This window comes from Syngnathus scovelli, chromosome 14 (assembly GCF_024217435.2).
Source record: "Syngnathus scovelli strain Florida chromosome 14, RoL_Ssco_1.2, whole genome shotgun sequence".
NCBI classification, from domain to species: Eukaryota; Metazoa; Chordata; class Actinopteri; order Syngnathiformes; family Syngnathidae; genus Syngnathus; species Syngnathus scovelli.
In genome coordinates, this window is record NC_090860.1 from 737,786 (window position 1) to 753,997 (window position 16,212).

Here is a 16,212-nt window from a genome sequence, read left to right on the forward strand (position 1 = left end):
TAATGCTTTCACCAAACTACTGGGGCCTCTGAGTAGCAAATGCTTACGTTTGGCCGGCTTGGATGTAAACAGAGATTTGAGTAACGGTGCGTTTGTTTTTAAAAGCTTCGTCATCGTTTTATTGTTTGGGTATATAAACGACAGGCCACTGGTTATGTAGTACACCTGTACGTAGTCTATATTGTTCTGGGCATGAAGGTGTCAAATCTACCAGTAAATACCCATGCGGCTCTCTTGTAGCATCTTCAAAGCATTCTAGGAAAAACTTCCGGTTGCTGGGAGAAATTTGATTCGCCAGGACACTCACCTGCAGTTTATCGCGGGGGTTTTTGAACAAAATCAAATAATTACTGTTCAAACTAATAGTACGGCTAAATTTGCCCTGATGGAATACATTCTGCGTTAGCATTATAACGCTTAAATTTTTATGATGTCTATATTGGGTGAATATTCGAACCACTTCAGGGTTATCCGAAGCTTGGAAGATGACGTCATCCAGAATCAACAGATGGTGCTGCTGTGGCGGGAACAGCTTCTCGTCGTCAAAAGATTCAGGCAGCCCCTTGATAAAAACAATGTCTTTATTCAGGTTTTTGAGCTCATCGTACATTGGCTGGTATGAAGTATAAACCCAGACAATATTATCAGGTTTTTTTCTCAGAACATGTTCAGGATTTTGCAATACATTTTTTACAAAGAAAGTCTTGCCACAACCCGAAGGCCCTGCTACTAGAGATGAAAAAGGGAGTTCTAATCTGGGGTCGAATTCAATCTGATTAAAAGCCATTTCCACACACAGACACACGTATGGATAGATAGAAATATCAGTAGCCAAACGGTTCAGTGGTGCCTCGCTCTAGCAGCCTTCTTTTATCGTACACCACACGAAGCCGCTTGGAAAATGACACGTTTCTGAGATGAAACCCTCTCTTATCGCGAACGATATTATGCTGAGGCGCGTAAAGCACATCTGAGGTCGCACCTGCTGTATCGAGGTAGCCTTGAACCAAACTGAGCATGCTGTCGAGATTGATGCTCTGACCGCTTTCGTGACTTTGTGTGATACCCTTTACCTTCATGACCGTCTGAGATGACCCTCGTGTTTTATAAGCGTATGTTTTGGGGCCGGCTGAGACAAATTCTAAAATGCTGTCGTTCGAAAGCTCATCTGTCAAATCACCCAGATAATCACCTAGCGGGAGAACACTTTCACCTGGCTTCACAGTGTACACGAGGCTGTCTGTATCTGTGTAAAGGACACGCCTCTGTAAAATTTCTAAATAGCTGTACATTTTTAGGCGTGCATAGGCTGTTGTGAAACACGCTGCAGCCACGTTTGATGTTTTTGAGGCGGGGATCTCGTTGTTTATGTTGATACAATACTGCACAATTGAGAGCTTCTCATTGATAAAATGGAAGAATTTCACATTGTACAGACCTGAAAACAAAAGTTCAAAAAAATCCTCTGATTTTGTCACAATTTTTGTGTTTGTCATGTTGTCACGTTGCGCGAGTTTTCCCCACAGATTGTTAAGACAGAGTTTTGACACTTGCCTTTTGCCAGGGTTTACAGCAATTTTGGAAGGATCGAGTTGGATACCCTGATGAATGGCATACCCTTCTATGTATCTTTCTCTGTCAGCCTGGTTGACCACGTGAGGCGGGTAACCTGAAGATTCTTGTTTACCTTTTAGAAATGTTCGCATGTAATCACGGAAAATTGTGTCGCTCGTTCTTGTGTAATGCCACACTTCTGTAATTTCCGCAACCGTGTACCCGAGATCGAGTGCCTTAACAAATTCAGGGGTTGTCCAAACACCTGTTAACGATCTTTGCTCATCACTATGTGTACAAGCCGTCTGCTGGTTGTTACACTCGGCACATGTGCGGCACAGTGTGAAGACGAGTTTACCTTTAGCTGTTTTGAACGGTAGAACGGGAAAATATAAACCACGGGGTGGGTTGACTGTGGCGCTGATGAAACCAAAATACGACCTAGGGTCTTTAAAATCACCGTGGATAATCGTTGGATGATCGATTGGGTATGTGGCTGTACTGTTGATGAAAGGATATAATGATGTCACATCAACATACAACACACGCTCGTCTGGCTCTGCCGTGTATTTTAAAACGAATGCGTTTGTTCGGCCCCCAAAAAGAGCCTGCCTCGGTTTGAGCGGTGTAGGAAATTTGTTTTTTTTAAGGAATTCCTTCACCTCTATGTCCATCTTTTTCATTTGCAACCATTCATGCTCCCACATAATTACAAGGTACACATCCTGTCTAAGCTGTAGATCCTGAATTTTCTTTTGTGTTTTATCAAACCTCTCCTGAAAAGGGCGTTTGGTTGTCGGGCATATTTTAGAGAGGTCGAAGCATTCTGCGCAGCCGTGGTGATAACAACCAAAATACTCAAACACTATTTTTACGCCCCCGATTTCACAATAACCATCTACAAAGTAGTTGTCTATCCTAACTTCACCACCGTTCAACGCATGTCTAATTTGGATATTTTGACTGTGCATGATCCATTGCATGTACTGAATAGAATCGTGCGAGAAAGCTTTGTACTGACGCATATAGTTGTCTGATGGTGTAATGGCTAGTGTTTGAGGAGTCAGAAAATTAGCTCGAAAAACTTTCATGCACGCCGACGCAATTGTTACCGCATTGAATGGATCTGTTCCGGTGGCCTCAAAAAACTCACTCCTGAATTTTTCACACCCTTGCATTAACAGATCAACATCATTCTCGCAGTAGGCTATTGCCTGTTTAGCAAAATCAAACACATTGCTAGCTTCTTTGGCATACCACTCGTCAAACTTTGATCGTTGGGAGGGTGACATTCGCTCGGTGCCGTAGTACGTGGGGTCAGGGTGAGACCCTACGTAGTTTAGATGCTCTAAAGAGCTGAATTTGTGTGGGAAGTAACCCTTTGATTTGTCTTCAAACCCCAGGGCCTTAGGCATTGCGCTTAGAGGCATCGTCAAGAATGAGAGAGAGTCTATGAATCGAGATTTTGTGTCTAAATCGACAAATGATAGAACTTTACTCCCTTGCATCAGAATGTCGAGTTTGAGACCTAATTCAAGCATTCTCCTTATCAGTATGTATGAATCAAAACCTCTCGCATTATGTGCAACAAACGTAGTTTGTTTAAACCGTGGCATTCGGAAAAATCTGAGAAATTCATCAACACAATCTGTGCCATACCAATGCTTCGCCAGTCCATTATTTGATTCGCAACAGATGAGAAAAGGTTTGTGTAAACCGTCTGAATCTACATAAGTTTCGAAATCGTAGTAGACTACATTTTTGCACGGTGGTTGTGGTTTGATGGGCTGAATGTAGCACATGTGAGGGTTCAACAATGCGTCATCTTGATTTATGATCTCATCACACACTGTGCATTTTTTAACGGGGCAACGATGTTTAGCACCGGTACCATCAGCTCTCACATAATATTGAAGACCACACTCCAAGCATTTTTTGTATGAAGTGCAGTTGCTCACACGATTCATTGATCGAGACTCTTTATGTTTGGTAAAGCATTCCTCATTACGACAAGATTTGTTACAGTCGGGGCAGATGACATGTTTAAACCGTCGCTGTTTACAGCATGGATCAAGACAAACGCCACAGTGTCCTTCACAATGGTGCTGTTGCCAATTCTCATGCCCTTTGTAACAATGCCTGCAAAAAAATGCGTGGCCGACAAAGGCCTCAGTCGCTTTCACGCCGTAAAAATGGCCCTCAAGATTTAAGACAAATAAAGTGTCGTTATCTGTTTTGGGGTAACGCGTGTCGAAAAAGGTCATGGGGCGGCAGTCCTCTTTTCGATACATTACAGTTATTTTCCGTTTGAGGACTTTCTCAAATTTATGGACATCGCCCAGACTCACAGGTGTTTGACAATCCAATCCTACACTCTCATGTAAGAGCCGTGCGTGTCTTGTGGCCTGTTTTGTCGTGAGTGTGTCATTTAGCAGATAGGTTAGTGAGAGAGCGAAACACAATTTATTGTCTTTATTACGAGGTATGTGTAGGTGTCGTTTTTTCAACCTCAAAATCTCTCTGTTGGTAGTGTTCAACAGCCTTCGACGCATTCCACCACCACCACGCAATGGTGTGACTATTTGTACAATGAGCTCTAAGCCCTCATCAGCCAGAAGCTCTGTGTTTGATTGGGCTAAACGTTCAAGCAGGTTTGATACATTATCTCTGATAGAGTTTATATCACTAGTTTGCTGGTAGATGTGAGCTCTATCGTTACCAGCCGCGAGCTCTATCTGAATTACATCACCTGTTTGTGCCCTGCTAGCTACCTCTTGCACGACATCATCTATTTTATCTTCAATCTGGAGGTAGAAGGTTGCAAAATCATTAATGTTCTGTTGCGATGGTATATTTAACCGTCGCCTTACCTCTACATTATTGAAATGTGGCCTATTGATTACAATAGAACCGCCATGTTGGTCAGCTAATACAGAACCGTTGTTAGATTGCTGGGGCGTGTGTTGAAATGCTGGTGTGTTGTTGTCAATAACGTCTATTTCGTGATCAATTATAACAGAGCAGTTGTTAGGCTGAAATATCGGCTGAACATCGTCAACAGCAAACGATGATGAATCGACAGTGTTAGCGGTCAACGGGTCAACCAGAGGCTGTGTATTTAGATTTTGGATCATGTTTAGCAACTGCACAGGAATGTCAGGACTGATACGCCCGTTGTTGCCATTAGCTTGGTTGTTTAATTCTGCTATCATGTTTAGCAATTGTGACGGGATTTGTGTCGGACTCTGTCGACCTTCATTCATACTTTGATTGTTCAATTCATCTATGACAGCCTGTAAATGGGTGAGAATAGCAGGACTGTCTGGTCTCTCCCCCTCTGACAAAGCCGTGCTCACATTGTTGAGCAAATCTGTTATTTGACTCGTACACACATTGTTAGCGTTTGATAAATCTAGCTCTGGTGTGTCACTTCTTTGGCTTGGCCCGCTAAATGACGGTAAATCTATTTCATCAATGTTTGCTAAGAAATCTGACTCCGTTGACGTAAGGTTTGGATGATCCATTATATTTTCTTTTACAAAACACAACAGAAACAACACAGACCTATTTTGATTCGGCTAAATCTGTAAGAGCACGTATAATCTTAAAACACTCTTGTAACCGTCTTTTGTAGACACAGTTACCACGACACTTTAGAGACCCCCTGCTGGTTGAGTGGTGCGTGTTGTAGAAGGGGTGCCCTCTCCTCCTCCTCCTCCGTCCCTTGCTCTCTCTCTGAGCCTTCGTGTCACGACGCTCACCCGGAAGTGGCTATAAAAAAAACAAAACAAAAAAAACGGTTAAGCCTTTATATTATCAAAAATAGCAAGTCGAATGATAACATAGAAGGAAATGCTTCTAACTTTGTTTGTCGACTCTTGATGATGCTTCAAGCCCTCGTAAGTAGACAGAGCTTCAACTAGTTCTGAGTCCGTCGCTGATTCCGGCTGAACGGTGTGGGTTGAGAGTGGATTGGTTTCAACAGTAGCACGTGACTCTGATACCTCCGATCGCGCTGGCGCTGACGTTTCGACTGCTCCAATATGGCGGTCGGACGTTTCGACTGCTCCAATATGGCGGTCGGAGGCAGCTTGTGTCGGCCGATTGTTTTTTCTAGTGGCAGCGGCCAGGAGATCTGACGCATACAAAAAATAAAATCAGCAACTAATACCCTCTATATGAACTATCTTAGATGCGCGATTGACTCACCGTAGTCTGATTGTGTTAGGTAAACATCGCTAAAATCGTCGTCAAAAGATGCATGGACATCGGCAAAAACGATGTTGTCTGTAAACAATACATCTTGTTTTATAAAATAACCTATTATTATTATTTATCATTATTATTATTTGTTATTATTATTATTATTGTGAGAAATGTAATAAAATGACTTACCTTTAACCATTCTCGAAAACAGCTTTTTGACGCGCTTCGACCCCCGTTGGTCCGAGCGATGGCTTGTCTTGTCTTCTCCAAAATGATGCTCGTCCACACCAAACTTTAAATTCGGCGGGGATAAGACCACGCCTATGAGCTCACGTGTCGCACGAAATCGGATAACTTTGGCCGCTTGTTGATGACGCATCAAAGAGGTCTTTCTCATATCGTCGGACCCAGTATTGTTTGTCAAATTATGCACCAACACCTTGCGACTTGTAGCAGTGTGATTTTCTCAACAAAACCCCCCTTGATCCTCCAAAACCCCCTTGATCCTCTAAAGCAATGTTTACCAAATTACATGCGTCTCCCGCTTTCAGATAACTTTGGCTGAGCTATTGTTTCTCAAATTATATGCGACTCTCTTGAAGCCAACTTTGCCACCTCTAATGACTGTAATGACGCCTCTCTAACCCCCTCCTCCCTTCCTCTTCTCAACAGAAAGGCTCTGCAAAGGTAGCTCAGAGGGCTGTTAGCAAAGCTAGCTCAGGTGCTGCACCTGTCTTGATTCATAAAAATACATGCCCATACATATCCACATCTTAAAAATGGCGCCAGCAAACCAAAATGGCGACAGTCAAAGATGGCGCCGTCACGACTGACGCCATCTTGATGCCCCCAACCCCGCCACAAATCAAAAGAGGGTGATTTATGACCCCCCAATAAAAAAAAGCCATAAATCTTAACATCAATAGGTCATAAAATTTTATTACCCCCTAACTCATTTGCATATGAATAGACATCAAAGCTTGCCGCCTTATAAACCTCTCTCCTGTGTCCCCGCCCTTTTGTGTGTATTTAGTCCGTGTCTTCCCCTTGTCTTGTGCCAGTGTGTCTTGCCTCGTCCCGACCACCAGCGATCCCTTGATGTCCGAACTCTCTGTAAGAACCCTCCTTTTTGTCTCGCCACCGAGCGACGCTTTTGTTTGTGCCTTGGTCCCCATCGCCTTTTTGTCTCGCCCCAGTGCGACTCCTTTAGTTGGTACTTTGTGCTACGTGTTTTCCCTCGTAAGAGGCGTTTTGATTTGTACTTTTAGCCTTTTGACTCGCCTCAGTGCGACACCTTTTGTTTGTACTTTTTGCCACGTGTTTTCCCTCGCAAGAGGCGATTTGAAAGTCGTTCAGTCTTTTGCTGAATTGTTTTGAGTTTTGTACATTTTGTCACTTTTATTTTTGTGAACCATATATGTGATGATGCTGTAATGGTGTTATTGAAATATTGATTGGTTTGAACAAAATCAGTGAAATGGTGGGAATTTAAAAGTGGATTTAACTGAACTCATATTAGATGTACTATTACCGTATTTTTCGGACTATAAGTCGCGTTTTTTTTTTTCCATAGTTTGGGTGGGGGGCAACTTGTAATCAGGAACAACTTATATGTGAATTTTTTCACAAATGTTCAAAATTAAAAAATCCGCGATGTAGTGAAACCGCGATAAACGAACCGCGATGTAGTAAGGTACTACTGTAATTTGAACTGGAAGTGACGTCAGCGGCACGGCGGTTGTTTACATAAAGGACAAAGGATTCGATCACAGGATGACGAAGATGACGAAGGGCCCCACGTTTGAAGGATTTAATGATTTGGAGTGAGACAAGGTTTGAAAAACTTATTTATGTTATAGTTATTTGATATATTTTATTTCGTGTAGCAACTTGTACCGTAATTTTCGGACTATAAGTCGCTACGGAGTATAAGTCGCACCAGCCACAAAATGTCCCAAAAAGTGAAAAAAAAAAACATATATAAGTCGCTTCGGAGTGTAAGTCACATTTTGGGGGGCAATTTATTCGACAAAATCCCACACCAAGAACAGTCATGAACGAGCAACAACAGGCTAAACGATAGCAACAACAGGCTAAAAGGTAGGTATGCTAATGTGACAAACACAAACAAAGAGCTGAGAACGGGCCTGACGTAACATATAGAGTTATTAAAGACAACTATTACATAAATAACATGTTTATAAAACCATCTGTGTCACTCCAATTCATAAAATATATCGATCGTTCGATACGATAGCAACAACAGGCTAAACGATAGGTATGCTAACGTGACAAACACAAACGAAGAGCTGAGAATGGGCCAGACGTAACATATAGAGTTATTATAGAGAACTATTACATAAATAACACGTTTATAAAACCATCGGTGTCGCTCCAATTCATTAAATCCATCGATCGTTCTTTGTCAACAACGGGTGCGCGCGGCTGACGGCGCTTGCAATTCAAAATATTCCACAGGCCCTTATAACGATATATAAATTATATTTCAAATAACTATTATATAAGCAATATTATAAAAACCATCTGTGCACTTTAAATGATTAAATCCATCGATCAAATTCCTCGTCCTTTGTCAACAACGCCGCGCGTGCGTCCTGACGTCAGCCTCGTCGTTATTTCACAGATCTACTATATAACTATATTGTAGCGTTAATAAAGTACAAGGAAAGACGTGGGTTTGGTAAACGGCTCTTTATTTAACAAAACAAACTTCCAAGCGTGTGGAAGAGAGCTCCATACAATAGGACCGGGCGTGCGTAAAAGCCATGTCCGAGCCCCATGCACCGTCCGGGGACAGCAAGAAGCATTACATTTCATTTAAATAAACATACACCATAATTCTTAGTGAAAAATTATTTTTTGTAAATTCAAGACATAGATGTTTTTTACTAATGCACAAAATGATGTGTATGAACATCACCTTGTTCAAAGAAAAAAACAAACACAAACAAATTACATACTGGCTAATCAGAAGCTACACGATAAAACAGGTTTGTTCGGACCTCCTCAGTGGGGGCTCTGTCGAACCCCTGAGACCGACTCACCAAACCCCTAGGGTTCAATCGAACCCAGGTTAAGAACCACTGGGCTAAACGATACGGTATGCTAACGTGACAAACAGAAACGAAGAGCTGAGAACGGGCCTGACGTAATACTGACAGTTATCCAAATAACTATAACATAAATAACAACTTTATCAAATCATCTGTGTCACCCCAAATCATTAAATCCATCGATCGTCCTTTATGTCAACAATGTGTGCGCCGCGTCGCTGACGTCGGCTGCAGTTCAAATTATTCCAAAGGCCCATATAACGATATATAAACTATATATCAAATAACTATTATATAAGCAACAATATTATCAAGCCATCTGTGTCACTCCAAATCATTAAATCCATCGATCGTCCTTTATGTCAACAATGCCGGGTGTGCGCTGCGCCGCTGATGGTGGTTGCAGTTCAAATTATTTCACAGGCCCATATAATTATAAACAACAATTTTATCAAACAATCTCTGTCACTTCAAGTGATTAAATCCCGTGATCGAATCGTATGCGCCGCTGATGTCAGTTGCAGTTTAAACTACAGTAATCCCTTGCTACATTGCGGTTCGTTTATCGCAGATTCACGACATCACGGATTTTTGAATTTTGAAAATTTGTGAATAATTTCACATACCGTATTTGCCGGTGTATAAGTCGACTCGGTGTATAAGTCGACCCCCTAAAATTCGACGGAAATTTACGATTTTATGATATATCCTTTGTATAAGTCGAGCTCAATTGTTGCATTATATTAAACTTCAAAATTCAATCAGAAATATGCGAAATTTATTGACGAAATGTGTTCAAATTCGCGAGTTTGTAGCGAGCGATCTATACGCCATTTTAAATATTATTTACTTCATGACCCTGTGATATTAGGCGCCGAGAGAGACTAACAACAATGAACACTCTTAGAAACTGGTTTATTTTTAGTTAAGAAACTACAAATTATAATTATAAAGTGATTGCCGGTACATAGAGTTCAAAATTCGTCTTCATCGTCGCTATTTCCGAAAAGCTCGTTCCATTCGTTTTCGTTTAGTTTGTCGTCATAAAGGGCATCTTCTTGGTCTTCTCTATCCTGAGAGCGTTTGGCGAATATTTTCTAAGTGCCAACGGCTCTTGCGCCATAAAGAGTCCGCCCCGGCTGGTTCCTCATGTCGGCCAGAACAAGTGAAAATGTGGCCTCTTCCCCTGGAAGTCTGGCCAAGTTTGGCGAACATTTTCTAAGTGCCAACGACTCAACCGCCGTAAAGTGTCCGCCTCGGCTGGTTCCCCATGTCGGCCACCACAAGTGAAAATTCGGCCTCTTTCCCTTGAAGTCTGGCCAAGTTTGGCAAATATTTTCAAAGTGCAAACGACTCAACCGCCGTAAAGTGTCCGCCTCGGCGGGTTCCCCGTGTCGGCCACCACAAGTGAAAATTCGGCCTCTTCCCCTGGAAGTCCGGCCAAGTTTGGCGAATATTTTCTAAGTGCCAACGACTCAACCGCTGTAAAGTGTCCGCCTCGGCTGGTTCCCCGTGTCGGCCACCACAAGTGAAAATTCGGCCGCTTCCCCTGGAAGTCCGGCCAAGTTTGGCGAATATTTTCTAAGTGCCAACGACTCAACCGCCATAAAGTGTCCGCCTCGGCTGGTTCCTCCGGTCGGCCAGAACAAGTGAAAATTTGGCCTCTTCCCCTGGAAGTCTGGCCAAGTTTGGCGAATATTTTCTAAGTGCCAACGACATTCATTTAGACATGGCGATTGAATGTTTACGTACCGGTAGTTATTGTCGTTGCTTGACGCGCGATGACTCGCACATTCGCTCAATACCCAGTACTTCCCCCTAGCAGTCATCGTCGCTGCCTGGCTTTCGATGTCCGTTATTGAGGTGAGAATATTTGAAATTGTTGCTGAAGATGCGTGTTAATGCGACGAACGCTTTTTAATGATTCAGTTTCTCGCTGTTTGATGAGCCTGACGGACGCACACCCACGCACAATGAGATGCATGAGAAACGGCCTTGGTTACCATCACATTTGAAGCGATGAATACGAAGTTAAATTTTATGACTCGGTGTATAAGTCAAGGTCGATTTTTTTCGGTCGATTTTGGATCGAAAAAGGTCGATTAATACACCGGCAAATACGGTATACGTCGCTCCTGAGTATAAGTCGAAAACTATGGTAAAAATACGCGACTTATAGTCCAAAAAATACCGTAAATGGTATTTCTTCTTCACATCTATGTATATTTTAGTATCTAAATCTGTTTTCTCAGACTGGCTGAATAATATCGACTCAAAATGATCTATCTATCTATCTATCTATCTATCTATCTATCTATCTATCTATCTATCTATCTATCTATCTATCTATCTATCTATCTATCTATCATTGAAGATTTATTCTTTAACGATATCATGAAAATAGCCTAACATTAGCTAACATGTAACATCATGTTACACACATGCTTGTAAAAGTAAAAACGTACCTTTGGTTTTGTTGTTTTGATGTGCTCCTTAATGTTTGAAGCGCCACAACCTCCATAGCTTATCACATCTTGACAAAGAATGCACAAAACCTTCCCTGGGACATCTAATTTACAGATATGTTCCGTCAGGCAGGTGGTTACGGACTGTGTTCGGAGTTGTAAGATGACGCTGCTCTCGAACCATGCCCATCTGAAGCAGTTCCTGATCCCGTTCGACTTGTCTATTTCGCTGGCACAATCCTCGTCTATTTTCTCTAAAACTTTCGCCATGCTGGCTAAAACTTTTGCTAATTAGGCAAATGAGTAGGCAAATGATGCGACGAAAGTAGCGTCAAAATGCTGCCGAAAATAAGGCGGCTGTCGCAATACTGCTCTCAGCCGCCCCCACCCCATATAAAAACAATTTTCTCAACTGATCCACACGATTCACGAAAATGATACTCCCGACGGAAAAAAACACGGAAATCCGCAGAAGATTGTCATCCCTGAGTAATATAAATATAAATAATACAGTAGTCCCTCGCTACATCGTGGTTCATTGATTGCAGTTTCACTATATCTATATCAAATTCAAAATGAAACTTCCAATTTGGGGAATTATGGCACGAAAGTTGCCCACACGCCAGCAGAAGGCAGGGAGTGCCCACACAATTGCAGTGCGTACACTTGTACCTTTTTATGAAAAAATTGTTAGAATAAGAGCTCTAAAAACATATTTACAGTGTTGTACCTTGTTATATAAACATTGTTATAGTAATAAAAGAGTTCTAAACATATTTACAGTATGTACACTTGTACCTTTTTTATATAAAAAATGTTATAATAATAAAAGCTGTTCTAAAAACATATTTACAGTATGTGTTAAGAATACTCCATGTTATGTTGTTCAGTCGTGCTTTGATTTGAGGTAGGGTGCTTTATTTTGAAGGCCGTTTTCAGGCGATACCACTTCCTGTGTCACGTTCGTGTACATATATGTTACAGTGGTACAGCAGTCATTTACGATGTAATTGGGTCTCCTAACAAGAGGAATGAACGATCACCTATGTCTAACCTTTAGGACAATGTAGTATTGCTCCAAATGTTGGTTTACATTCCTTTAGAGGTCTGTTTTCGCGTGTTAGCACGATCGCGAATTAGCATCTTTCCGCAAGCTCGTTAGCCTGCCCAGTGCTTTTTGTCAACATGTTACACGCACATACGTATATTTATATTTTCAATATCTATAAACAATTTTCTGCATCTTATTTATACGATTAATGTATTATTTACATGTTAGAATTTTTTTTAATGTTCTAATAATAAAATATAAACTTAAATGGTTTCATTTACATTTATTGACACACAAAAAATGTACAGATGAGCGGGTGACCCTACTTCTCGGATTTCACTTATCGCGGGTGGTTTTTGGAACCAATTATCTGCGATAAACAAGTAATCCACTGTATATAATATGAATACACGATCATAAAATAAAAAACAACAATCAAAAACAGTAAAACTATACAATATATACATGATTAAACTAACAGCTGCAAGAGTCGGCTAAAACTTGTTGCAATTTGTTTGAAAATTGAATGATGCGATGACGCGTTTAAGGGTATTTTGGACAGTATTACAATCATAAGCTGCAGAGAAATGGAAGGAGTTGCAACCAAAAATTCTACAAGTTTTGGGGATGGTGAATTTGATAAGATTACTGGACCTTAGATTGAGGGAACAATGATGATGGTGCAGATGGGACAAGAGATAGGGAGGTGACATACCAAGTATAGATTTGTAAATGAGGTGAAACCAATGGTGGAGTCGTCGGGTGTGGAGCGATGTCCAGTCAATTAATTGATACAAGTCACAGTGGTGAGTTGAGAAGTGTGCACCTGTGGCAAAGCGGATGGTGGAGTGGTGAAGAGTGTCCAGTTTACTGAGAGTGGAGTGGGATGCCATCCTATAGATGCTGTCGCCATAATCAAAAATGGGCAGGATGGTAATTTTGACAAGAGAGTTGAAGGAATGAGGTCGAAATACAAAAAGTCCTGCCTAGCTACAAAAACAGATATTCTCAAACCTCACTGAATAAAGTACATAAGCAGACAAGTATATTAACATATTAAATAAAGAAAAGAAACATTTTAAGCATATAATTATACCTACACACCAAATCAGTAAAGAAGACATAACTAGACATTTTTGATAAATGGTAACGAGAAAGGTTTTTATAACTTTATGATCTGATCTATATTTCTGAGCACTTTGAAATAACAAATGACTTTTGATATATTGCCTGAATAGCTTAATGACCCTTAAGGAACTGTGTAATGCATGCCTGATGTTTTTTCTCTAAATCATGGACACGGCCAGAGTCGTCTAGACCGTTCAGTACTTGATTGTATCTTATGTTTTGACTAATGCTAGACGCCAGTTTTTGATTACTACTGAACGCTCTGCACAGAGGGAAATATTTTGACCTAACAAAGAAAAGATACGGTTGGAAACATGATTAAACTAAGAATATAATGACGTAAGCAAAGACATGAAGTATCAAAAGCACAAACTTTACATAGTCAGGTAACAGCAATAGATTAATGATGTCACAGCCAAAAGCTAACATAATTTCGTACAAGATGACAAAATTGAAAGAATGAGGTACAATAGTGTATGTCCAAGATTGGAGAAGAATGTTCACAGGAAGGTCACGTGGAGATAAAACCAGCAGGTGCCAGAAGGACCCACCCAAAGACTCGGCCAAAGATGATCGCCAAGGCCGAAAGACGGGATGGAAGACAACAGCACCCACACACACACCAACAGCCCCCACCTACACACCGAATCGCCCATAACCAGCACCACTCCCATGGAAGCAGACTCTCCTTCGAACTTGCCCCACCCCGAAGACTCGTCACCCATCAAACTCGGCCCACACTGGCATGTGCAGCTGATATGAGCTAACCAAAGAACCTTGAACGTTGCCTTTTCTGAATGGAGACTTTCTGCTCTTGAAGGGCCCAGCGCTGTATTGTACTTTCCTGAAAACAGAGCTTTTTGAACAAGAATTGTGATTGAACTCAACCAACCTGTGTAAGTCTAATTTGTGCTTCAGTGTCTTAGCATTTTCCTAAATCTGAAGAAATCAAACGAGCACGCAGTGAGTAAATTGGATAACAGGTGATTGGCAATGGCTTTTGCCGTGAGGCGCAGATAACGCGCTCCCTAAATTGTGGACAGAATCCAGCAGAGTATCTAGCTGTACAGGTGAAGGAGGCCTTATTGCGATAGAGGAAGCTAAAACGAGATTTGACTTTTGACTGTAGGTGTTTTATGTGGGTAGTGAAGGAGAGTGACGAGTCCAACCATAGGCCAAGATATTTGTAACAATTTACCAACTCGAGTTCAATGGAATCTGTGCAAAAGATTTAGAGGCAGTGGTGGGAGCAAAAATGATGCATTTTGTTTTCTTAGTGTTGAGAAGGAGATGGAGATTATGGAAATATTGTTCAACGGAGGTGAAACTAAGTTGTAACGAGGATGCTGCAGAATGGAGAGAGTGGCCTTCAAAGTATAGGATAGTGTCATCAGCATAAAGGTGGATCTTTGAACTGCCCGCAAACTTGACTACATCATTAATGTAAATAGTGTTAGGCTTGATAGATTATTTTGATCGTATGATTGTTGGAATGTAGACTATAATGATGAACCAAAGTTGTCCTGTTCTCAGAACGCAGTAAAGGAAGCAATCAAAATTGTTCTGTTTCCCCCAACGTCGTAAAACTGATTTGACCAGGGGCCAGGGATTCACCAAACCTGTCCACTCACCCCCACCCTGCTTCTCTCAATAAATATGCTCTTACAGGACGCCTAAATCAGACTTCGTTCGAACATCGCTGCATGCACAGTGACAAACGTTTTCTCCACTTGCAAGTGCTAAAAGGGCATATTGTCTCCCGTGTGGTTCTTTCAAATAAGTTAGAGTGAGCACCGCTCTAACATTTTGGTGCCGTGACCCGGATCTCAACATACCCACTGTCGACAGGCCATCGTCCATTAGGAGGTCCTGGTAAAGAAAGACCTCGAAAGAAAATTCTTCGCTGGGCCAGCATCTTAGGTTTGCCTTCGTCTGACCACAGTGAATTGACGGTTCCGGCAGTGCAACGAACCAGGGGACAAGTAAGTAAAAGCCCTAAAGTTGTGTTAGGGTTTTTCAGATTATCCTTATCGTATGATTATGTTGGAATGCAACCGATAATAAATAACCTACCTTGTCTCATCCTACACAAGGTCGTAAAACACCCCCTGATATGTTTTGGGCTTCCTATTCAGTCTACACCAGCCCCCACTCTTTCTCTTAATAAATATGTCCTTGCAGTTGGGAGATTTCAGACCTCCATTCGAACATCGCTGCACGCACAGCAACGAATGGACTCTCCACCTGCAGGTGTCTAAAAGAACTTGCTTGTCTCCCGTGACAGAGGTGGATTGACGGGAACCGGCAGTGCAACGAACCAGGTGACAAGTAAGTTAAAGGCCTGAAGTTGTGTTGTTGTGAAACGCGTAAAAAGCCACAGGTGCACGAGAGATACGGCTTTGGTTTATCCGAGCTATGAGATACGGCTTTGGTTTGTCCGAGCTATGAGATACGGCTTTGGTTTGTCCGAGCTATGAGATACGGCTTTGGTTTGTCCGAGCTATGAGATACGGCTTTGGTTTGTCCGAGCTATGAGATATGGCTTTGGTTTGTCCGAGCTATGAGATACGGCTTTGGTTTGTCCGAGCTATGAGATACGGCTTTGGTTTGTCCGAGCTATGAGATACGGCTTTGGTTTGTCCGAGCTATGAGATACGGCTTTGGTTTGTCCGAGCTACGAGGCCTAAAAAAAAAGAAGCGCTGGAGTTTGTGTGATTGAGTGTGTGACTGGTAG

The 16,212-nt window shown here is 41.7% G+C and overlaps 2 long non-coding RNA genes across 2 annotated transcripts; one reads left to right on the forward strand and one right to left on the reverse strand.

Annotated features, from left to right (window-relative positions):
• Positions 1 to 563: 563 nt before the first annotated feature.
• LOC125980763 (uncharacterized) lies at positions 564 to 5,705 on the reverse strand. The gene is made up of 2 exons (XR_011088078.1): positions 5,418 to 5,705; positions 564 to 5,325 (listed from the first exon to the last, which is right to left on the reverse strand). It is a non-coding gene; the product is annotated as an uncharacterized lncRNA (long non-coding RNA).
• A 9,405-nt stretch (positions 5,706 to 15,110) lies between these two features.
• Positions 15,111 to 15,741, forward strand: LOC125980809 (uncharacterized). Its single transcript, XR_007485767.1, has 2 exons — positions 15,111 to 15,460; positions 15,660 to 15,741. It is a non-coding gene; the product is annotated as an uncharacterized lncRNA (long non-coding RNA).
• The last annotated feature ends 471 nt before the right edge of the window (positions 15,742 to 16,212 follow it).